The sequence below is a fragment of the Pinus tabuliformis genome, chromosome 2_1 (assembly GCF_031772625.1).
Source record: "Pinus tabuliformis cultivar Carrire ecotype Pingquan chromosome 2_1, CPIR1, whole genome shotgun sequence".
NCBI classification, from domain to species: domain Eukaryota; kingdom Viridiplantae; phylum Streptophyta; class Pinopsida; order Pinales; family Pinaceae; genus Pinus; species Pinus tabuliformis.
Window position 1 is genome coordinate 223558899 of NC_142299.1, and position 23890 is coordinate 223582788.

Below are 23890 nucleotides of genomic sequence, written 5' to 3' on the forward strand. Positions count from 1 at the left end.
AAAATCTATTCTAATATATATATATATATATATATATATATATATTTTTTTTTTTTAAAACAAAATCTAAAAATAAAAAGAAAATCTAAAGAAAATTAATCTAGAACCTAACTATATAAAAAATACAACTAACCCTAAAAAATGAAATTTAAACTACATATGAAAAATATAAATTTTAAATCAAAACGAAACCCCTTTTTCCTTTTTTGAATTTATATATGTATATATATCACAAAACAAGGTTAGATTTATGAAACAAATTTAAACAAAACAAAATTAAAACCTAACTTAAAACTACGCTTACCTAGGCTTAACCGTTGATTTTATTCAAAATACAATTCAAGAAAACCTAAGAAAATGAAATCGGAAATACAGCCAGAACCCTACGCAAATCAAGAAAGGCGTGAAACGTTTAAAAATACCTGATCACGTTTGCCATAGTGCAACAGGAGAACTAACCCGAAACCCTGCGCTGAACAATGAGACGTCTTCAGGTGAATTGCCGTCACGTTGAGAAAGCAAAGCGGAATAGGAAAAGCGAACTGTTCATTCACTGCGTTCTCCCTTGGCTAGACGAGGGTATAGACCACCTGTAACCTACCCATAAACTCTAAAACGAAAATGCATTTCCTCACAGGCCGAAAAAATTACGAATGCAGGGTGACAAGAGCATAACGTTCTCAAAGGGATGATGAACAAATGCGTGAGCAGGATTAACGCACAAATGCACAGATGAAGGCGGCAATAGTAATCAATTTGAGATTTACTGAAGATGGAGAAACGCAGTAGTTACCTGGCTCGAGATTGCAGTCATTACCTGAAGCTTCTGCGCAAATACCGACCGATGTTTTATCTGAAACCTTTCACGCTGGCATTTGCTGATTATTCGAATTGAATTAGCTTGGTGATGAAATCGACTGGCCTTTAGTTTGCTGATCAGATGGATTGAATGTGTTCTCCTTTTTCTAGCTAATGCACTGATACATGAAATGATGCCCATCACAGTTTTAGCACATGTTCTACAGCCTCAGATCAGAAGTGCGTGAGCCTGCAAAACCCTAGATAGCGCAATGATAACCCTGGAAAACAGAAAACAAGAGCCCGACAGATATATGCAAAACTTCAAAGTAAAACCCTTCAAAATTAACCTGGAATCACAAAAATATACAGCTCTAGAACAACCAAATTTAACAATAATTGCAGTAATATTTTCGAAATATCAGAAACTTGAATTTTGCTGTGAATAGACTCGAGAAAATCTCTCATGCAAAACAGGAAAGAAATTTTAAATGATTAACCCAGGGCAAAATCAGCTGGGCTCTTCTAAGAAGAGCCTGTGGGAGTTGGCTGGTTCAGCCTAGAACTTCCCCAAACGCCCACCAATCTTCTTCAGTAAGGGTTTTCTGCACAACTCAAAACAACCATCAGTAAAGAGGGCAAAAATGCTGCTCGATCTCAGAAAGTAATGAAGATACCTGTCATTACTTCAGAAACCCTAACGACATTCAAACCCTAGCAAGTGAACAAGATACCTGTGCTCACAATACTCTAAAAATAAGCTGTTATTAATGGCTGAAAAATAGAATATGCAGAAAATTAAACATCTCACAGCACTTCCGGAGAGTAACACCAGCAAGATTTGGACCCCAAAGTCTTCTTTTATTAACCAGAAATCAGATTACAAGAGAGCTTTTTCAGTACAAGTCTCACAGATCGAATGATCTGAAATGACCCCTAGCACCCTACTTAAAGGAAATGATCCCAACGGCTAGTTCGAGTGATCCATGTCGAAATGATCTCGACCGTCGATGAGGATCAAGACATCTCTTAATCTCATCCGTCGAAATTGCTAACTTATTATTAAAAAAAATAATATTTTGCATGCATTCACTCAAAATATTATTATTTTATTATTTAGGGTTTTTGCTTTATTTTATAATTATTTATTTATTTTATTTTTTTAATTATTTTATTATTTTATTTATTTTCTTAAATGGATCATCAAACTAAGCCTTTGGAAACATCACCTAGGACCTAGGACTTAGGACTCATGAGGGGATTTAAAACATTTTCCAACCCTCAAGACACATTACATCATGACTTTTACAATTTACATCTTAAGGGGGAAAACCCCTTTATCATAGACCCTCAATAACCACCCAGTTCTGCGACACGACTATAATCTAGCAGATTAACACACTAGGATTCTCCTAAAATTCGAATGACAAAATCAATCCCAGCTTTGGGGTCAGGTTGAAGGAAAAATTTGCCGATCATGGATCGGTGAGACGAAAAACCTTTCGGGACGTAGATTATCATTAGAAAGTTAGGTCCACCCAGGCAATTTACACACACGACTCATATCTGCTAAGATTATTTACAATTCATACATGCAGACTGGGTTTACAATTAAAATGATCAAGCTGCTGATGACTGCACGCTGGCACGGACACGTCGTTCAGGTGCTACCCCTTTCTGCCAAGAAAAGAGGGGGTGTACTGCAGGGGTAGTTGACCGGTAGTGGTCAACATCTGGCTCTACTTGGGGACACGTTGCTGCACTGTAGGAATGTGAGAATCCAGAATCTGCATCCACGCAACACACAATAAAATATAAGTAGCATCCATCCAAAAATCATCATATACATTAAGCACAGGAAAGATAAAAGCTCTTCACTTATTAACTATCTAGAAAAGTAAATCTAATCGTAAAACATAAATGAAAATGCGGAAAAACAAGGAGTAGGGTTAGAAATACAATACAAAGGATGCCCCATGGCATCAGATGTGTTCAATATAGTGTATACTGAGCATTTGCCTGCTTTCAGGCAAATCTATCGGCTGCTTGTCGGATGTGCCATGTCCAATTCTGCATATAGTAGGACTCTTTCCTATCCGAAAATCAAGCTGCTCGTGGCCGTCTGATGCATCAAACCTTCTTCTCATTTTCTTTCTCTTGCGCTTCTTCTTTGTGGCAGGTTGTGTTACTGATGACATGGAACTTTCTGCTTCAAAGCTATCAGATGAAGTATGTAAGATATGCGTGACATGTCTTTCTTTATCCTGCATCTGATCTTTATCATTTTTAAGTCTATCTGGATCACCTTCAATTAACCATCTTTCAATTGAACCAATGACCTCCTCATAATAAGATGGAACTTGTTGCGACAAATGAGAAGGCTCTTGATCTGTTGATGTCCCCTGGTTTCTCTCATCCTTTGACCATTGTTGAAACTTTTGAACCTGTATTTTAATGACATCCATCTGACTAGAGTGTTCAACCTTTATATTACTGATTTGCCTAGCATGGTATTCTTCCATATCTTTTATTACTTTATCGTTCTTTTCCTTTATGTTCATCAAGCAATGCTGCATGGAGTTTATTTCTTCCTTATGATTTGCTTGCACGGTGGTCAACTGATTATTATGATCGAACGTCATGATAGTCATTTCTTCATCCATAGTTAATAACTTATTTTGCATAGAATTAATTTCCCTATCATGATCCGCTTTCATGGTCGCCATATTTTCCTCTAAGTTTGACATTTTGCTTTGCATGAATCTAAATTCTGTTTCATGATTAGTCTTCATGGCCTCAATTTCTTTAGCATGCTGATTTTGCATAATCTCCATCTCCCTATTACGTTTTTCCAGGTGGGTGCATAAAGTTCTCACATCATTGACGTAATTAGTTTGATTAATCTCCATATTTTTTACCAGCATCATTAGTTCTTGTATAATTTGCTTTTGATCTTCCTTTTCGTTGTCACTTGTCCCTGCTTTTCCATTATCATGAACTTGATCGTCAATAGTACAGGTGGATGACACATTCTGATATGAAGAATTGTCTTGGACAGCTGGACCTTTTACAAGATTACTTTCATTTTGTTGCATAATTTTAGGGGCACAAGGCGAGCTATCTGGATCACCATATCTATCTTTAAAAGCATTGACAATGTCTTGCAAAGAAATGAAGGAATCTTCAGGAAAACTATTAAACCAGTTCAAAGCATCACCCTTTAAAGAATGGACAAATAGACGCATCTTGAAATCTTCATGATTATATTGAGGAAGTCTACAATATATGATCATTACACAAGTAAACCTGTTTAAATGCTGTCTAACAGCGACCGAATCACCACCCGAGAACTTAAATAATTTAGAAATGGCCTCTTTCGGAAGATCATGGAGATTATCAGTAAAATGACATGGTTTAAATGAATAATCCATGATGAATAATAAGGGATCAAATGGATGATAGAAAGAGACTTCTGCTCAAGAAAATTAATAGATGAAAGAAGTGGAGTCGCCACTTGAACAATGAATCTAATTCTAGGATCCAAAAAGGAAACACAAGCAGATATGAGGAAGGCTTCTTGTCTGGGAAAAAATAAGAAAATGGAGTCGCCACCCAGAAAAGAAACAAACCGAAGAGAAGCTGATGATATGACAAAAAATAAGGCAATGAAAGATCCAAATGATGCCAAAAATGTTGAATCTGCCAGCTCAAATGAGAGATGAGAAAGATGAAAGATGATGAAAAATGAGAAGATGAATGTCGAATAAACCAAGGACAGAAAAAACTTTCCCCGGCAACGGTGCCAAAAAATGTTGGCGTTGCCGGGCCAGATGAAAGGATAAGAAATGAGAAGGATGATTGTCGTTGAAACACCGAGAATAAAATGTCCTTGACAACGACGCCAAAAAATGTTGTCGCGCAGATTGACACGACAACCCTCAGACCGGGGGCTGTCACTCTGATCCCCGATCCCTCCGTTTAAGCTTGTCTCCCGCGGCTAAGGGGGGTAGACCCTGTGAGATGATGAAGACCAACTGTCGACTAGTTGGTTGGGAGACACGATATGAATAACACTAAAATGGATTTATAAGTTAAAAGACCAGTGCCTAGTGGAGCAAATGTTTAATCGTTTAATTACTAGATGCTGCAGAAATATGACCTCATCAAGAGCAATCATTTATCATCAAAGCCTGAAGCGAAAATTAACTTTTATCAAATACGAGAAAAATGCTTAATGACTTAGTGATGTTCCAGCAAATTAAGATTTCGAGAGATAAAGTGCTTTGAATAATCATGTAAAATAATAACAAGAGACCACATTCATGCAATTAACCATCAGATGAAAATTTGAATCAGATTAAACACCAATTCCCATGTAAATTTTTTAACCTCAGCATAAAAGATGAAACATAGTTAATTCCCGAGCCAAGACTGAAACTGGCAAAAATATTTCCCACAATTTTTTTTTATGATTTTCAGGACAAATTTAGAACAAAAAACTAAATGCAAAATCTATTCTAAAATATATATATTTTTTTAAACAAAATCTAAAAATAAAAAGAAAATCTAAAGAAAATTAATCTAGAACCTAACTATATAAAAAATACAACTAACCCTAAAAAATGAAATTTAAACTACATATGAAAAATATAAATTTTAAATCAAAACGAAACCCCTTTTTCTTTTTCGAATTTATATATATATATATATATATCATAAAACAAAGCCAGAGATTTATGAAACAAATTTAAAACAAAACAAAATTAAAATCTAACTAAAACTACTCTTTTTTTTTCTCTGTAAAACTAGCTAAACTTTCAAATTATATGTACAAAAAACTTTACAAACAGAAAGACATGTCTTCCAGGGCCTGCAGAAGCACCCTGGGAACCTTGACTGTAGACTTGAAAGCTCCCTCGCAGGGGCAGCATCGACAAGACTTCTCAAAACTTCTCATGACAACAAAAGCCCCCACCCAGGGGCAAAATCTATCAGAAACTCTGGGGAATAACATTACCTAGACCAAACATATGACTGCCCACGCAGGGGCTAGCTTCTGAGAGCGCATGATAGCCATGGCGATTAATGCATTTACTGTAACCCCACATAGACCTAACAGAAGTGAGACTAAACCAAAGACCAGACAAATTTGAACATAACAGAGACACAAGTAACGACTGCCAGCAAACATAACCGAATGACAAAATCAGAATACCCGTGGAAGCATTAATCCTGGAGTCGGGCGGTGGGTGGGAGGCAGGCTGCCAGATGTTCTTCCGCCTCGTCACAGAGGCTTTTGTCTTCGACCACGTACGCCCACCCGTCACCTTCTTCACGTCCTTCCCACATTTTCCTCCATACCTCTTCGTCGACGCCTGGAGGGGCTGGCCCCAATGGAGGTGAGAGGGCATGCGAATTTTGGTCCTCCTTGCTTCCGGTTTCAGACGATGGTGGCTCAGTTTCAGTGACCTCTTCCACAGTCGGTTCTTCTCCAACTTCAATTTCCTTTCTAGAGCCTTCCATTGGCATCTCCGTCGTGCCGTCTCCAACATCAATTTCCTTTCCAGAGTCTTCCATTGGCATCTCCAATGTGCCCTTAGGATTTCCATCCTCAATTCCTTCCGGAATTCTGGTGAATAAGACTGAAATGTGGGCATTGACCCCTGCAATGTCTGCAGAGTTGCCCAGAGTGAATACCACAGAGCCAAAGGCTGGAAGCACCGACTTCCCTTCGCTGGAACTCCCAACCTCCATGAATTGTCTAATGGGGAGCTGGGTTGCTCGGGCTCGTCGATGACAGTAACAGCAACAACAATGATGATGCTCATCTGCTGCAGGGGCTCGTGAGGAGGAGCCTCTCCATGGTCCCCTTCTGCTGGGCTGTCGTTCTCGTACCTTAACCATGGTGTCCCTAATGCCTCCTCTGATTGCCTGAGAATGAACTTGAACTCGGTAGCAGTGCCAATACCTTCCCTTTTTGTCCTCTGGTGCACAGAACTCAGATTGAATTCTCCCTCTTGGTTCCAGACCATTCCATTTTCCCAATTGTCGTTGGTGGTATGCCAATTGCCTTCCTCTCTCGGACCAGCGGCAAGGATGGCCACAGAGACAGGCTTCAGCTGAGCCGCGGGGTGATGAAATCTCCACCGGCCTGAACTCACTGTGCTTCTGCACCCTCCAGTACTCAGCAGACCAATATTCCTTGCTCGACACATTAAGCTCCTCATATTCTGTTTCATTCCCTCGTTGCAGGCGCTCCATAACTGCGCTCTGCTCCTCCATCTACCTCTTTCCTCAGCCATCAATGGCATTAACTGCTGCATTGCGCGGATGAGGAGATAGAATGCCAGTTGACGGCCTCCTTCAAGGAGCCGTGGGTTTAACACGGGGTGGCACATGCTGGGCATGTGGCCCGCCCCTTCTCCGCACGTCAGCACCCGCATCCGGGGCTTCATTATCCCTGTGGATGAGACTCTCACATTCCTGTTTGCGTTGGTTGCTAGGAATGATGTCCAGGTTGCCCTCAAGGAAGGGCTGGTCTGAGTCTACCCCAATATTAGCAAGGAGATCTGCTATCTTGTTACCTTCTCTTTTTGTGTGATGGAAGGAGATGGCATTGTAATTGCGTACCTCATCAGCCATGCCGCTGAGTCTAGCTTCTAGTCTCCAGCTATTGGCTACCTTCCTGGCTTGCGAGCCATTTTGAATGCGGATGGCCATGTTTATCAGGATTTGAGAGTCGCCCTCCACGATCAGCGGTTGGAGATTATGACGTCTTGCTGCCAGTATCCCTTGCCACATTCCCTCCAGCTCTGCTGAGTTATTGTTGTCCCAACCTATATTGCCAAAGTATATCTGCTGTGGGATTCCTTTGTGATCCCTGATGATACCTCCAAATCCTGCTGGCCCAGGATTACCTTTCGATGCTCCATCAAAATTGAGCTTGTATGAGTGTGTAGGTGGAGCTTCCCATCCTCCGTCTTCCTTGCCTTTGCAATTTGCTGTCTGCTGAGCTGTTGGCTCTTGTGGCATTTGCAGCCCCCAGTTGTTTAGGATGTTTTTCTCATTGTCTGCAGTGGGGAGATCCTGTTGAGTCCACGCTTTCAGTAGCATGGTTTCTTGGAGGTTATCATGCATTCTGTTCCATATGTCCTCCATATTTGAGCTGAGATTTTTGAATATGCGCCTATTCCTTTCCTTCCAAATATTCCATAGTAGGATGCCTGGGATTATGTTCCATAGGTGGTTGAGCAACTCACTGTTGTAAGGTCTTTTCGGCCATTGCCGAATGGTGTCTATGATGCCTCCCGCCTCTCTGCATCTCCTTTGACTTCTGAATTCTACCTTCTCCCATATCTGAGTAGCAAGCGGGCAGGTATCCAGAAGGTGCTGCAAGGTTTCTTCACTTTGAAAGCAGTTATGGCATAACGAGGGTCCGTGGAAGTTGCGTTTCCTCAGTTTGTCCCAGGTGAGGATCTTTTTATGTCCCACCATCCAAAGAAAATGAGTTATTTTGGGCCAGGCTTTGAAGCTCCATATTCTTGCCCAGAGAGGATCCGGCATGGTGGGGGTGTCTTCTAATAGATTATAAGCTTCAGAAGTGGTGTAAGAACCCTTGGGAAGATAACCCCATCTAAGAATGTCCTCCCTATTATCATACCTTATGCTTCTCTTTTTCAATTCGCTTTCAAGGGCTGCTGCTTCCTGGGTGCTGGTTATGTTGATTATTTGGTTACTAGGTAGCCATTTCCTGAAGCCAGGTCCCATTTCCTGTATCCAAAATTGATGCACCTTGGCCTGCTGCTGCTCCTGTCTGCCATGAATTATTGCTGCCGGCAGAACATTTGAGAGTTTAGGTAGCTGGTTCCAAGCATCGCTCCAGAATCTGGCTTTGTGACCATTTCTTATTTCCCAGAAGCTGTGTTTCTGAATCAGCTGGTGATTCTGTTTGGCCGCATTCCAAATGAGCGATCCTGGGATAGTGGGCTTGTATCTTATGAGCTCTGCTTGAGGCATGTTGTTGGTGTATTTGGCTGTCCAAATTTTTGCCCATAACTTGTCCTGATTTGTCAGCCATTGCCACCAGATTTTAGCGGTCATGATGATGTTACTGTGCTCAGGATCTCGTAGACCGATGCCGCCTTTGTGCTTGGACTTGCAGGTGGTGTCCCATTTTACTAGTGCCCATTTGCGGTTAGTAGCTGAGCTTCCCCAAAGAAAGTTGCGTTGCAGATTCCTCAGTCTCTTTAAGACCCACTTTGGAGCAGCCAGGATGGAAAACAGATAAAGGGGCATTGCTTGGAGGATGGATTTGAGAAGCACGGCTCGGCTTGCCAGATTGAGGGAACGATGCGTCCATAAGTTAAGCTTGAATTCCATCTTCTCAAGGAGGCTACGCCAAGCAGGTTGCTTTATGGCCGAGGCTGTGAGAGGCGCCCCCAGATAAATGGAAGGGAGAGAGGCGGTCTGAAAACCAAGGATGCGGGAGACGGCAAGTTTTACAGAGGGAGGGGTATGGAAGAAAAATATTTGGGATTTAGTGTTATTGACGTGGGTTCCAGAGGCTTTTGAGAAGTCATTGAGCAAGGATTTCAGACATGAGGCTTCCTGAGCAGAAGGGTAACCATAAAGCATGGTGTCATCAACAAATTGTTGATGAGAGGAAGCTGGGGTATTATGAATGGAGATTCCTCGAAGTTGATTGGAGTGCAGAGCCTGCTTGATGTGTCTGCCTAAACCTTCCGCCATGATCACAAATAAGAAGGGGGATAAGGGGTCCCCTTGTCTGATTCCCCTGGAGGGTTTAAAGGGACGAGAGGGTAGCCCATTGACGAGAATGGAGAAGTGGGAGGAGGTAATAAGGCTCATGATCCATCTTACCCAGGTGGCGCTAAAGCCAAAGGCTTTCAGCATGTGCTGTATGTAGGACCAGCTGAGCTTGTCGAAGGCCTTAGAGAGGTCAAGCTTGAGTAACATGCCCGCTTGTTTGGATTGCTTGAGAGAGTGAATGATCTCATGGGAGAGTATAATACCATCCAGAATCTGTCTGCCCTCCACATATCCATATTGCTCCGGAGAGATGAGCTTAGGAAGAAGGGGCTTAAGTCTATTGGCAATAACTTTGGTGATGACTTTGTAAAGGACGTTACAGAGAGCGATGGGCCTGAATTTGTCAGGGGTGATGGAATTCTCCTCTTTGGGAATGAGAGTGATGAAGGTGGAGTTAAGAGATGGCAGCAGCCAGCGAAGGGCCCGAGATTCCTCCACTATTTGCCAGACCTCTACCTTAATCATATCCCAGAAAGCATGGAAGAAAGTAGTTGTAAAGCCATCAGGGCCAGGAGCCTTACCTTCTTTGAGCTGCGCCATTGCTTCATCAACCTCTTGGATGAGTATTGGACCCATGAGCAGTTCGTTTTGCTCTTCTGTTACTAGCTTGGGAATGTTGCTGGTGATTTTCTCAATCGCTAACCTCCGGTCCGTCATCGGCTCTTGGTGAACCTGCTGGAAGTGATTGAGGAGGATTTCCTCTATTTTTTCATGCTCCTCCTCTTTGGCCCCTTCCTGATTTTGGATGAAGGAAATCTTGTTGTGCATTCTTCTTTGCACTGTTGTGTTATGAAAGAATTTAGTGTTGCGTTCCCCTTCTTTGAGCCACCTGATCCTTGATTTTTGTCTCCAGTAAATTTCTTCCTGCTTCCTCCTTTCTTCGAGCTGATTATAGATGTGCTTTTCTCTGTCTAAGGTAGCCTCCGTATGCCCTGAGTTGATTATTGTCTGGTGGAGTAGCTTGAGCTCCCTATTGAGTTGCTGTTGGGCTTCAAAAATATTCCCAAAGGTCTCCCTATTCCAGCGCTTGAGGTGGCCTTTTAGGAATTTTAGTTTCTGTTGAAGCTGGAACATTTTGGTGCCTGCTGGAGGGACAAAGGAGGCCCAAATAGTTTTGACGAAGTCCTTGAATGCCGGGTGTGTTAGCCAGAAGCTTTCAAATCGAAATGGCTTCCTGGTGCTGTTCCCCGGTCGCTGCCAGTGCAGTGCTATTGGCCAATGGTCTGAGCCTGAGTGAGCCAAAATCTCCGCAGTGAAGTCCCCCCCAAGGTGCACCACATTATCCGAGATCAGAAAGCGATCCAGTTTGGAGGCGATCTGATGTTTGCCCCTTCTGTGATTGCTCCATGTAAACGTTCCATTGCAGAAGGGCATATCTATAAGTGAGGCGTGTTGGATGAAGTCCTTGAAGTGTTCCACTTCAGGTTCCAATCTAGTTCTTCCTCCCGTTTTATCCTCGATTTTGGTAATCATATTGAAGTCCCCTGCAACAATCCATAGCGGGTGCTGTCTGTTAATGTTGAGCGCTTCGATGGTGTCTAGGAGCGCTTTTTTGCTGCCTCCGTCCTGCGGGAAATAGACATTGGACAAGTTTCCATGTACCTTTGTGCCTAAAATGTGAAAGGCAGCTTGAATGAGATGATGGGAGGCGTGGAAGTCAGTGAGTGCTATTGCCTGAGTGTTCTAGGCTATGCCAAGCCCTCCCGAGGCTCCGGTAGCATCCACAGCCACTGAATGGCAACCTGGCCAGGCCTTGGAAAGTATTCGACCCAGCGTGTGACTGTTACATTTGGTTTCTTGAAAGAAGCAGATTTGCGGTTTCTCCATCTTGATCATGTTTTTGAGCATTCTGTATTTTGCGGGGCTGTTGAGCCCTCTTAGATTCCAAGAGACTAGCTTCATTGATAACTGATTGGGGTGGGGCTGAAGTACTTCGTAAGCTTCGCGTATCTGCCTGAGTCCACTAAGACTTTGCCGACCTCTATTGTGCGTTGAAGCACTGTTTTTCGTCCTCTTTTTTTGAAATCTTTCGGACGCAGTCTTCCATCCCAGGTGCCTCCAGCTTGAATCCCTAGCTGCTGTTGGTGGTAAGCTTTGGAAATGACCATTTCTAGTTTTTCTATTTCAGTCTCAGCGATGGAGTCATACGCCTCTTTCCTGCATGCTAGCTCTAGCTCGTTGATATCCAAACCGTGGAGGTCTACACTTTCGGTTTCTTCCTCCATTAATTCAGCTTCAGTGGTATCTTCCTGTGCAGTCTCTGAGTTCTGATTGGGCTTCGATCTTTCATCTACCTCCATTTCTTTGAGGATTTCCACGGGAGCTTCCTGGTGCCTGCTTAGAATGGTCGGGATTTGAATGGGGGTTTTCGATTTGGGAGGGGGGCTGGAAGGGGGGTGGGTGGATGAGGAGGGGCGAGCGAAGTTGCTGGTGTTGTCCAGGGGCTGATCTTCTGGAGTGTCATTGAGGGTCTCAAATCTGTTCTTCGAGGCTGGTTTGTGGAACTTGGTAGGTGGAGCTTTAGGCGCATTCTGAGATTTTTTGTGCGCACGCCTTCTGTTTGTGACTTTGGTGAAACCATCTTGCGCTGGGGACTCAGAGGATTCAGGAGGGCTTGCTTGTGCATTGAGTGGACAGTCCCTGAACAGATGCCCTAATGCATGGCATCTTCTGCACCTAAAAGGCACATGTTCGTAATCCAGGGGCTGGGTCCATTCCTCGTCTCGATGGGTGAGGGTAATGGATTCAGGAAGAGCTTCATTCAATCGGATATACACACAAATTCTTGCATAGGAAATATACTTACGGGTTCTTGTTTCTTCTGAAGCCCTGATGTATTTGCCAACTCCATTGCCTATGCCCATTAGGCAGTCTTCTTCCCAGTACTCATCCGGGAGGGAATATAATCTGATCCAGACCGGTGCCCAGGTGAGGTCCTCCTTGTCTGGGGTGAATCTGGGCTTCCAGTTTGTGATGTAGAGCCCTGCCGAATTGAAGAAATACGGGCCCTCTCCTAGGATCCGATATTTATCTTCTAGGCAGTAGAAGATAGCCGTGAAGAAACCCTTTGGCCCCAACTGGAGGGAGACATCTCCCTTGGGCTTCCACTTTGCTGCAATCCATCCATTTAGGGCACGTTCAGTTGGCCAGTACCCTATAAATTTCCCAATGATCGCATGCGCTGTCATGAACTCGATCCGGCTATCGATCTTGTCACCAGGCAGTTCGATTCGTGGCCTTACCTTGGCTACCGGTCGACAGGTAGAAGAGGTGACCTGGGGTTTGTCTGCATGATTCTCTTGTTCATCTGGCATTTCATTGTCGTTAGCCTGTTTGTCAGGTTCCTGTTGCTTCTTTCCCTTGCTGAAAATGTTCGGATCTACCGATCCAAAAGTGACTTCAGGGCCTGTGCTTTGCCATGAGGGGGAGGGCTTTGACGCCCCCCCCTGGTCGTGATCCATTGCCGTGCTCTGATCGTCTGCCGCTCTGTCCTTCTGCAACAGATCAGGTCAGAGCCTGTGCTCGATTCGCTGCGCCTGAAGCGCCGTCGAGGGCTTCGTCTCCGAACCCTAGCTCTCCCGCTCGGATTCACCGTATCAGCTACTCTAACTAAAACTACTCTTACCTAGGCTTAACCCTCGTTGTTTTTATTCAAAATACAATTCAAGAAAACCTAAGAAAATAAAATCGGAAATACAGCCAGAACCCTACGCAAATCAAGAAAGACGTGAAACGTTTAAAAATACCTGATCACGTTTGCCATAGTGCAACAGGAGAACTAACCCGAAACCCTGCACTGAACAGTGAGACGTCTTCAGGTGAATCCTCGTCATGTTGAGAAAGCAAAGCGGAATAGGAAAAGCGAACTGTTCATTCACCGCGGTCTCCCTTGGCTAGACGAGGGTATAGACCACCTGTAACCTACGCATAAACTCTAAAACGAAAATGCATTTCCTCACAGGCCGAAAAAATTACGAATGCAGGGTGACAAGAGCATAACGTTCTCAAAGGGATGATGAACAAATGCGTGAGCAGGATTAACGCACAAATGCACAGATGAAGGCGGCAATAGTAATCAATTTGAGATTTACTGAAGATGGAGAAACGCAGCAGTTACCTGGCTCGAGATTGCAGTCATTACCTGAAGCTTCTGCGCAAATACCGACCGATGTTTTATCTGAAACCTTTCACGCTGGCGTTTGCTGATTATTCGAATTGAATTAGCTTGGTGATGAGATCGACTGGCCTTTAGTTTGCTGATCAGATGGATTGAATGTGTTCTCCTTTATCCAGCTAATGCACTGATACATGAAATGATGCCCATCACAGTTTTAGCACATGTTTTACAGCCTCAGATCAGAAGTGCGTGAGCCTGCAAAACCCTAGACAGCGCAATGATAACCCTGGAAAACAGAAAACAAGAGCCCGGCAGATATATGCAAAACTTCAAAGTAAAACCCTTCAAAATTAACCTAGAATCACAAAAATTTACAGCTCTAGAACAACCAAATTTAACAATAATTGCAGTAATATTTTCGAAATATCAGAAACTTGAATTTTGCTGTGAACAGACTCGAGAAAATCTCTCATGCAAAACAGGAAAGAAATTTTAAATGATTAACCCAGGGCAAAATCAGCTGGGCTCTGCTAAGAAGAGCCTGTGGGAGTTGGCTGGTTCAGCCTAGAACTTCCCCAAACGCCCACCAATCTTCTTCAGTAAGGGTTTTCTGCACAACTCAAAACAACCATCAGTAAAGAGGGCAAAAATGCTGCTCGATCTCAGAAAGTAATGAAGATACCTGTCATTACTTCAGAAACCCTAACAACATTCAAACCCTAGCAAGTGAACAAGATACCTGTGCTCACAATACTCTAAAAATAAGCTGTTATTAATGGCTGAAAAATAGAATATGCAGAAAATTAAACATCTCACAACACTTCCAGAGAGTAACACCAGCAAGATTTGGACCCCAAAGTCTTCTTTTATTAACCAGAAATCAGATTACAAGAGAGCTTTTTCAGTACAAGACTCACAGATCGAATGATCTGAAATGACCCCTAGCACCCTACTTAAAGGAAATGATCCCAACTGCTAGTTCGAGTGATCCATGTCGAAATGATCTCGACCGTCGATGAGGATCAAGACATCTCTTAATCTCATCCGTCGAAATTGCTAACTTATTATTAAAAAAAATAATATTTTGCATGCATTCACTCAAAATATTATTATTTTATTATTTAGGGTTTTTGCTTTATTTTATAATTTTTTATTTATTTCATTTTTTAATTTTTTTAATTATTTAATTATTTTATTTATTTTCTTAAATGGATCATCGAACTAAGCCTTTGGAAACATCACCTAGGACCTAGGACTTAGGACTCATGAGGGGATTTAAAACATTTTCCAACCCTCAAGACACATTACATCATGACTTTTACAATTTACATCTTAAGGGGGAAAACCCCTTTATCATAGACCCTCAATAACCACCCAGTTCTGCGACACGACTATAATCTAGCAGATTAACACACTAGGATTCTCCTAAAATTCGAATGACAAAATCAATCCCGGCTTTGGGGTCAGGCTGAAGGAAAACTCTGCCGATCAGGGATCGGTGAGACGAAAAACCTTCCGGGACGTAGATTATCATTAGAAAGTTAGGTCCACCCAGGCAATTTACACACACGATTCATATCTGCTAAGATTATTTACAATTCATACATGCAGACTGGGTTTACAATTAAAATGATCAAGCTGCTGATGACTGCACGTTGGCATGGACACGTCGTTCAGGTGCTACCCCTTTCTGCCAAGAAAAGAGGGGGTGTACTGCAGGGGTAGTTGACCGGTAGTGGTCAACAGGTACCTTTGTGGTGCAAATTGAACGATTGGATATGTTTTAAATAAAAGCACACCTCGGGGTATTACCTTAGCTTGATATTTTGGTTTTGCAGAAGCAGACTTATAGAATTTTTTTGAGGGCATGTAGAAAAGCTTGGGTAGCTTCTTGAAGAATTATTTGATCAGGCCACCATGATCGGAAAGGAGAAATGGAACTCCAAATGAGCACACTGCTAATAATCGTCTGCCTAGAAAAGCTTATATAATTTAGTATCAAGTTTGGCAGAATGTATCCCTCATTCAAAGGGAATGTTGAGGTCTTTATAGAATTGGGCTAACTATCATTTGAAGTCTTAAAGGACTCTAATCAAGGAAAGAAGAATATATATTTACCTTTAAAGGCCATAAGGATTTGGCTAGGTCATAAAGGACTTTGACTAGAAAGGTAAATGGCCCAAGAAGATTACAAGGGCAAAGTATAAAATACATTCACCTTTGAAGCCAAAAGGACTTGGCTAGGTCGACCAAAGATGAATGTCCCATGGAAATGATAAGATTGGACAGATCTTCTCCTTAGAAGCCAAAAGGACTTGGCTGCTGGAAGGAATTGGCTATGTCGACCAAAGGGGACATATGTAATTCACCTTTAAAAGTTAGATGGTCTTGGCTAGGTCATAACCAACTTTGACTTGAAAGGTGAATGGTCCAAAGGCAAATGCTCTCCAAGATGCTAGAAAAATTTGATGCCTAGGCTAGGTCATGACCAAGAGGAGATTGATACATTTGCCTAAGGAGTCATAATAGACTTTTACCAACCCTAGTTATATAAGGAGTTACACTGCCTACTCCAGGATGGAGTTATCTATACACATGTATCTATGCAGCATGCTCATGAAACTTTTCTTATGAAGGGGAATTCTCAGCTAAAGGGAAATTTGTTGCAGGAGAAAATATCCCTCCCTATGAGGGAGTGATAATTTGTAGTGTTAGGAGGTATTCCCACATGCCAAGGAGCCTTCCAAATCAGCGAAATGAAATTATAACTATTGAAAGAAAATTCAATTTTTTATATTGGTTTATGTAGGCTTTGTTACCACAAAATCTAGCAAGCCCTAAGGAGGGAAAGCCTGTAGGACAAAGATCTAGACTAATTGATAAGAATGGGACCATGGCCCACTGTCACCACAACCAATGTTCCCTGGTCTTTATGGACTTTCACCGATGGAAGGAGTCCTGATAGGATGGGTAATCACCTTTGATAAATATTCTAGTGTTTTGTGATGCTAGGTGATATGACACTTCTAAAGGTTCTTCTCTCCCTCTAAGAGACCTAGAAAGGACTTGCGCAAGATCTAGGGTTTCGTGAATTAGTGTGGACAAAGGTACTCCGAAGATCTAGGCAAGGAGGAGAAAGGGCTTCTTACGATTTGCTTCACTAAGTACTAAGCTCATACAATCCTCAAAGAAGTCCCCAAGTTAAGGAAATACAAGCCAGGGTTTCCCTCTTAGGGCACACTTAGGCCGAGATATTTTATGGATGAAAATCAATTGGATGCTTGCCAAACTTTGAGGTCTTGTAGATAAAACCCTAACCTTGATGCCTATGCTCCTGGAATCCACCAATTCACTCTATGCCCTGGAATCCACCAATTCACTCTATACCCTAGCCTAACTGTCCTAGTTTAGGGGATCAAAATTTAGAAGAAGAAATTTATGTAGAATATTTGAGTTTGATCACCAAAGGCTTGAAACAATGCCTTGTCCTTTGGGCATATGGAGTCCTAGATGCTTTAGATTAGCCAAAATTGCCCTTAAGGAGGTCAAGAATTGATGCCCTAGGTACTTGTTGAGAAATCAAAAGGGAAACAAATAGGGTGATTTCTCTTTACTTGATAATTGCTTGTGAATATATGTTGGCTTCTTATTACTTTTATTATGTTCTGTTCATCAAACAATTACCAAAACCATAAACCATGAAGATCACAAAAAGACAATGAACACAAGATGTAGGCTCCAAGCCAGGGCAAAACCCCTCCAAGGGGAAAACCCAGTAAAATCTTCTCTTCTTATAGAATCAGATCAAATGAGAAATCCAAGACCCAAACACCAAGACCAAGACCTCCCACAAGACCCAAGTCAGCCCTCCTTCCAAGCTCCTTCAACAAGTCAAAGTCAACTCAAGTCAAAGCCTTCCAAATTTGGTCAAATCTGAAATTTTGACCGCATGCAACAGAAGTTCAAACCTGTAGTAGGTATGCAACTTCAGCCCCTACAATAACCCTACAACTTCGCACGTGTGAGAGATTTGGGGTAGAAAGTTTGATTCTTCTTCCTTCTTGATTTTTTCTCTCTCTCTCTTGACTTCTTGCTCTTCTTCACTTGTATTTCGCTCTTCTTGGCACAAAAATCGAAACTTGCTTGCTTCTCTTCAAATGAGGTCGAATGGGTCCCTTTCAGGGCCGACATGGTCTTGTGGGGATAAATTGATATTTTTTGCTCAAATACAAATCTTTTTCCACTTTCTTTTCAAAGTCCAAATGGGACTTGACTCTAGTACAATAATTTGTTTCATGGAAAACCCTGGAAGCATGAAGAACATGCTTGACCTAATTAGCAAATTGACTTGAGCATGAAATCCATGCTTGAAAAAAAAATATTTTCTTTTTCTTCTTTTACTTTTTACATGAAATACATAATGATGCAAATTATGTAGACCGAACCTAGTTACATTTTCTGACACTCCCTCTTAACTAGGGAGGTATTCATAATTCCACAAACAGTACAAGGATACTCTCAAATTGAAATATTCTCATAAGAAGAGTCGGATTGATAAGCCATTCTTAAGCATCAACATCATAACCAACATTGTCAAATTGCAATTTAACAAAGCCTTGACTAACAAGCTCTAACTCTCCACAAGATTAGAGCACAATGCTGGGAGGCATACATATGGACACCAACACCACAACCTCTCAAGGCACATACCCCATTCAGATGTTCACTAGGTATGTCCTTACAAGATTATTCTTATCTTGGATTCCCAATCCTCAAAGAATATCGGTCCTCTTCGACTACTCTTATCTTGGATACCCTGTCAGATCCTTAAAGAGTATCAGTCCACGAGATTACTTCCTATCTTGGATTCTCAATCCTCAAGGAGTGCCAGTCCCATATGCTTATCCAATCCTCCATTCTCCCTCCTAGTGCCTTCACTAGATGCATGATTGTTAGTCTTGGCCTAGTGCATGACGCATGGAGAATACATTTTTCCCATATCACTCCCTCTCAACCAGGGCTGGCCAATCCTGAATGACTTGAATCTTGGCTGGCTCCACATGCACACCCCGTTCATCAATGATGTACCCCAGATATTGAACCTGGGTCATACCAAAAGTGCATTTCTCCAAATTGGCACACAACTTGTGTTGCCGCAGGGTTTGGAGGACCTGTCGAATATGGTGGAGGTGCTCTTCCCAACTCTGGTTGAAGATCAAGATGTCATCCAAATACACCACCACGAATGAGTTGGTGAAAGGTCACAAGATGTCGTCCATCAATCTCATGAAGGTTGCGGGGGCATTTGTCAACTTGAAAGGCATGACCAACCATTCGAAAATGCCCTCCTTGGATTTGAAGGCAGTGTTCCACACATCAGAGGGTTCGATTGGTACTTGGTGATAGTTGGACTTCAAGTCAATCTCGCTGAAATATTTGGGCCTTTTGAGTTGGTCCAAAAGGTCATCAGTCCGTGGGATTGGATACCTATTCCAAACAGTGATTTTGTTCAGCGCCTGATAGTCAATACAAAGTCTCCAGGTCTCGCCCTTCTTCTCTACCAACACGATCGGGTTCCCACAAGGTGATGAACTTGGCCTAATGTGCCCTTTCTGTAATAGCACTTCAATTTGCCTCTTGATTTCATTGTTCTCCAGAACAAAGCGTTGATAGATTGGTCCATTGTGTAGCGGCATGCCTGGGGTTGGATCGATGGAGTGCTTGACCTGACAGTGTAGAGGTACCCTTGTGGGTGAGGTGAAGATGTCCCTATACTCCTCCATGACCTTGTCCATATGTTGCTGCTATGTAGAGGAGCCTTGTCTGGAGGCTGTGGCCACAATCTTCTTTTTCCCCTGAGGGCGAATCATAAGGAAAAAAAATTCCCGGTCTGGGAAATGATCTTATTGCATTACTTCGCAGTGATCAAAGAGATGGCGGTAGGTAGGCGATGCTACCTCCGGTATCTTGTACAACTTATTGCCCAAAGTAATAATAACAGTGCGAGGCCTAGACTCATACATAGCATGTGGCTTCCACAAGTATGGTTGGCCTAATAATACATCACAAATTTCAAGAGGAGAAACATCACACAATATTTCATCTATGAAGGGTTTGATGCTGTAGGGAAGACGACACTGCTGGCTAACGCGAAGATCTCGTCCTTGGTGAAGCCACCCGATGGTGTATGACTGTGGGTGTGCTGTGGTTGGTAGGCCCAACCGCTTCACGACCTCTGGTAAAATGAGGTTCTTTTGGCTCTCGTTGTTGACAATGAACTGTAGCAGAGAACCCTTCACCCACATTTGTGAGTGGAAGAGGCGGTCCCCATCCTCTAGATCTTCGGGCTCATACCTTTGGATCTTGGTGGTGGCAACGGTGGCACTGGGCTCCGCGTCAATAATCTGCTTCCCTTTGTCATTCCCCTTATCGGACTTTGACTCAGATTCAGAACATGCATCTGATTTAGAAGGCTTTAGCTTGGCCACCGATGACTGCTCGGCCCAACACTCACTTGTGTTGTGAGTGGGGCTCTTATGGAACTCATACGATTTTCCCGTGTCCTTCTTTGTCTTCGTGGTGTTGTTCTTTTCTTATGGATTCAACGAGTTGTCTTGGGTTGCCCCGCCTTGGCTTTGTCCTTTGTTCTGCGGTTTGGGGGCACCTCTCCCTTGCTTCGGATTTGCAGATCCAGAGTCTCGCTTCTTCTGTTTAAATTTTTGCTCTATCTTGACAACGGTCGATAGACAGCGCCTAGCGAGGTGATGTCTAGGAGCTCCATCTCGTCCTGGATGTACTTGTGTAGATAACTGCGGTACTTGAGTACTAAATGTCGCTCAGAGTCCTTGATACCCAACTTTGTGCGAAGGGTATCAAAAATATTTGTGGACTCTGGCATGTCTTGGTTCCTTCCCTGTCGCACTGTGGTCCACTTTATGTATTTATCCTCATAGCTCTCGATAGGGTAATACTGTTCCTTGATGGCGTCTTGAAAAGAATTCCAAGTGGGTGTGGCTGAAAATAGTGAGGGTTCACTCTCGTCCCTCTTCTCACAGTAGGTTTCCCACCAGTCCTTGACGTGGGGGGCGACTTTGAGGAGTGCAAAAGTAATCTTTTCCTGGTTGGAAAAATCATGAACTGAAAAATATCCTTCTAGCAGATTTAACCATTTATCTACGACATCCACATCTATCTGACCTTCAAATATGGGGATGTCAAAGTTAACTTGTACCTTAAAGGGAGTGGCGCTTCCAGAGTGGTTGCTGGAAGAAGATGCATTGCCTGTGGGTAGCTGCCGAAGGATCTGGGCAAAGTTGTCCATCATCGCGTTCCTTTGTCGCTCGAGGGCTTCTTCGAGCAATATTTTGAAAGGATCTCATGCTCCCTCATCTTTCTTTTCTTCTGCCATGGGAGGCCGTCAAGGTTTGCGAGGCTGGTCTTGCAAAGGTTCAACCAGTTCGAGCCCTAACTCCTTATACCTTGACCTCGTTGAGGACATGCAAAGAAAAACAGAGAAAGAACAGATTGCTCTGATAACATTGAGTCGAACTTAAACAAGAACGCAACAAAATACAGATATAACCATAAATACAGAGATGCAACAGAAATAACACTTCATTCCATTAATATCAAAGAAATGAAATATGCTTAGATACAAAATGGAAATAAACTAGCTCGGGTGATGGTAGCTTATCTCTGAGAAGAGATGTGGCGGCTATATGCCTTTGAGCTGTGTTGCAAAGAGGCTCGAGGGCCTATTTATGATTGAGAAACAATGAAAAACCCTAAACATCTAAAAACCTAACCCTAGGAGATGAAGTGCCAAAACTGTGGGCCCCGTTGGGGTACATTGGTACATCAACTTCAACTTCTCGGGGTTGTAACTTTGACATACGATCTTCGTTTGACGCGCACTATACCTTGTTAGAAAGATCCATTCGAGGATTACAACTTTCGACTGCAAATGTTAGTTAATGACTCACGTTTAGCTTTTTTTCGAAAGAACGTCGTTTAGAACCTCAAAAAATTGATTCCAAAGACAACCATGGCCGTAGAGAAAAGAAGTTAAGAGGGAAAGTAATTCTAGAATATCTTATTAGGTGGAAGGATCTATGCGAGGAGGACGCCACAGGGGAAGGAGAACAAATTTTACAACTCCCAAATCTGCAATTGCTTGAGGGCAAGCAATTTCGGGTAGGGGGGACTGTAATGTCCTCTTCAAATTGAAGGTTAATGAGGGACAAAATAACCTATTTGACGCCATAGGCTATAGTCTTGATAAAGGGGTAAAACCCAATTTTTTCCCAATTTGGGGCAAAAGTTGGGTCGACTGGGGCAAAGGAACCCAAAACTAGGGGTTGCACCCACAATCCCTTACATTTTGAAGGCCATGGAGAAATCTATCAATAGAGAGGAGTTGAGATCAAATCATCATCATGATGTGTGGATCAGATCATTTGTTTTCTTGCGCTGAGCTTTGAGGGTTTTAATACCCCTTCTCTCCTATCAATTTCAGTGGTGAAAGATTCCACCCTAGTTGATAAGTTTCTTTGCATCCTTTATCTGTCTACTTTGTTCTAGCACAAGGTTTTTCTTCATATCAAGGAGCAACGAATTATCTCTATGAGCAAAATATGTGCAAAGTTTTAAACACCTTAAGGTTGGATGAGTATTTTTATGAAACTAAAGTCTGGGCAGATCGTGTGATTGGTAAATAGTTCGTTTTGAAGTAGGCCGCAGTCCCTGAGGTTGGCACTTTCTAGATTGTCGAATTGTTGAGGGCAAATTATAATTTTGGGTAGAAAAATATCCCACTCTATCTGAGGCCTGTGTTCTTGCTGTTCTATAGTAGGCCGAAGGTTGTCCTGAAGTAGTTGTAAGCATCGAAGTTTGATCTCGGGCAGGATCCGAGACCACAGGAATGGAACCTGTATTTTTTGAGGTTGAGCAAGACCTGTTTGCAATCAAATTCGTGGTTCCTATAACAAATCGATCTTCATTGGTTAATCTTTATAGGTTGTCTGAAGCAAAGATCCACTGATTCGGAGTCCTGAAGGAGGGTGCAGACCTGTAACAAAGAGATAGAGATCGTATGGAAGCACGAAGGGCAGACCAAGAAAATTGGAGTGCGAATCTGAGGCATCTAGGGTTTTATGAAGCAATCCAAAGTCCTGAAGGAGGGTGTGAAATTGTAACAGTGCAATAGGGACTCTGCGGAAGCATGAAGGGCATACTTGCATCATACTCGAAATTTGGCTGTACAAAGATCAAGCGCAAACCTGAGATAGTTTGTCCAGACAGAAGTCGCTTTAGGATTTCTAGTTCGGGGATTGGTTAGATTCTTGGTTAGGGTATTATTGCATTAGTTTAATTTATCACTATTAGATGTGGATAATACTATTGTGTGGATCTATAACATTATTCTGGCATGGATTATTTAGTTATGTAGATCTGTTGAACAATGGCATTGTATTGTTGGTTTATTGCATTGTTGTGTGAAGGATTAAATTTATTGAGCGATAATACTGTTCTGTTGATTTGAGAAAGCTAGTATTGTTAATTGAAGGATACAATAACTGTATTATCAGAGGAAGAAACATTGTTGAAACGTTAGTGTCATATGAAACCCTAGTGCAAAATTGCCCTAGAATACTACAAGTTGGTTGATCAACATCTTTGAGGCTTGTGAGGAGTTTCCTTGCAAAGCACCATCAGTCTAATAGAAAGACTAGCTATAGATGGACCTAGTGTGAGGTGCCTCTTGTTGGTGGGCTACTTTCTAGCTTCAATTGAGTAGCCATAATTCTATTTGGAGTGTCTTTTTTCCAATCTTGGATTGCTTGTTCCTATGCATTCCCAAGGTCATACAACCAGATCTGCTCAATGTTGGTCACTCCTTGAAGGACATTATCCACTATTGCGTCGACCCTGTCATAGTAATTGACGACTTTGACAACAAGCTGGTACCTTGCCTCCTCGACACCCTTGATCATCAAGATTTGCAGGGCTTGACATCCTCCCTCCTCTCTCTCGCTTGGCATTGGGATCTTAAGCTTCGACCTTTCTGCTAAATCATTGTACTTTTTTGTGTTTAGTTCGTTAGTGAATGACTTAGCTTGACACTTAGTTATGCTTCCTTCCTTTTTC

At 42.5% G+C, this 23890-nt stretch overlaps 1 protein-coding gene across 1 annotated transcript in view; it reads left to right on the forward strand.

The window, feature by feature from the left end:
- Positions 1–23890, forward strand: part of LOC149199545 (COP9 signalosome complex subunit 2-like) — a 208056-nt gene that overhangs the window by 39488 nt on the left and 144678 nt on the right. The gene's annotated exons all lie outside the window — the stretch shown is intronic.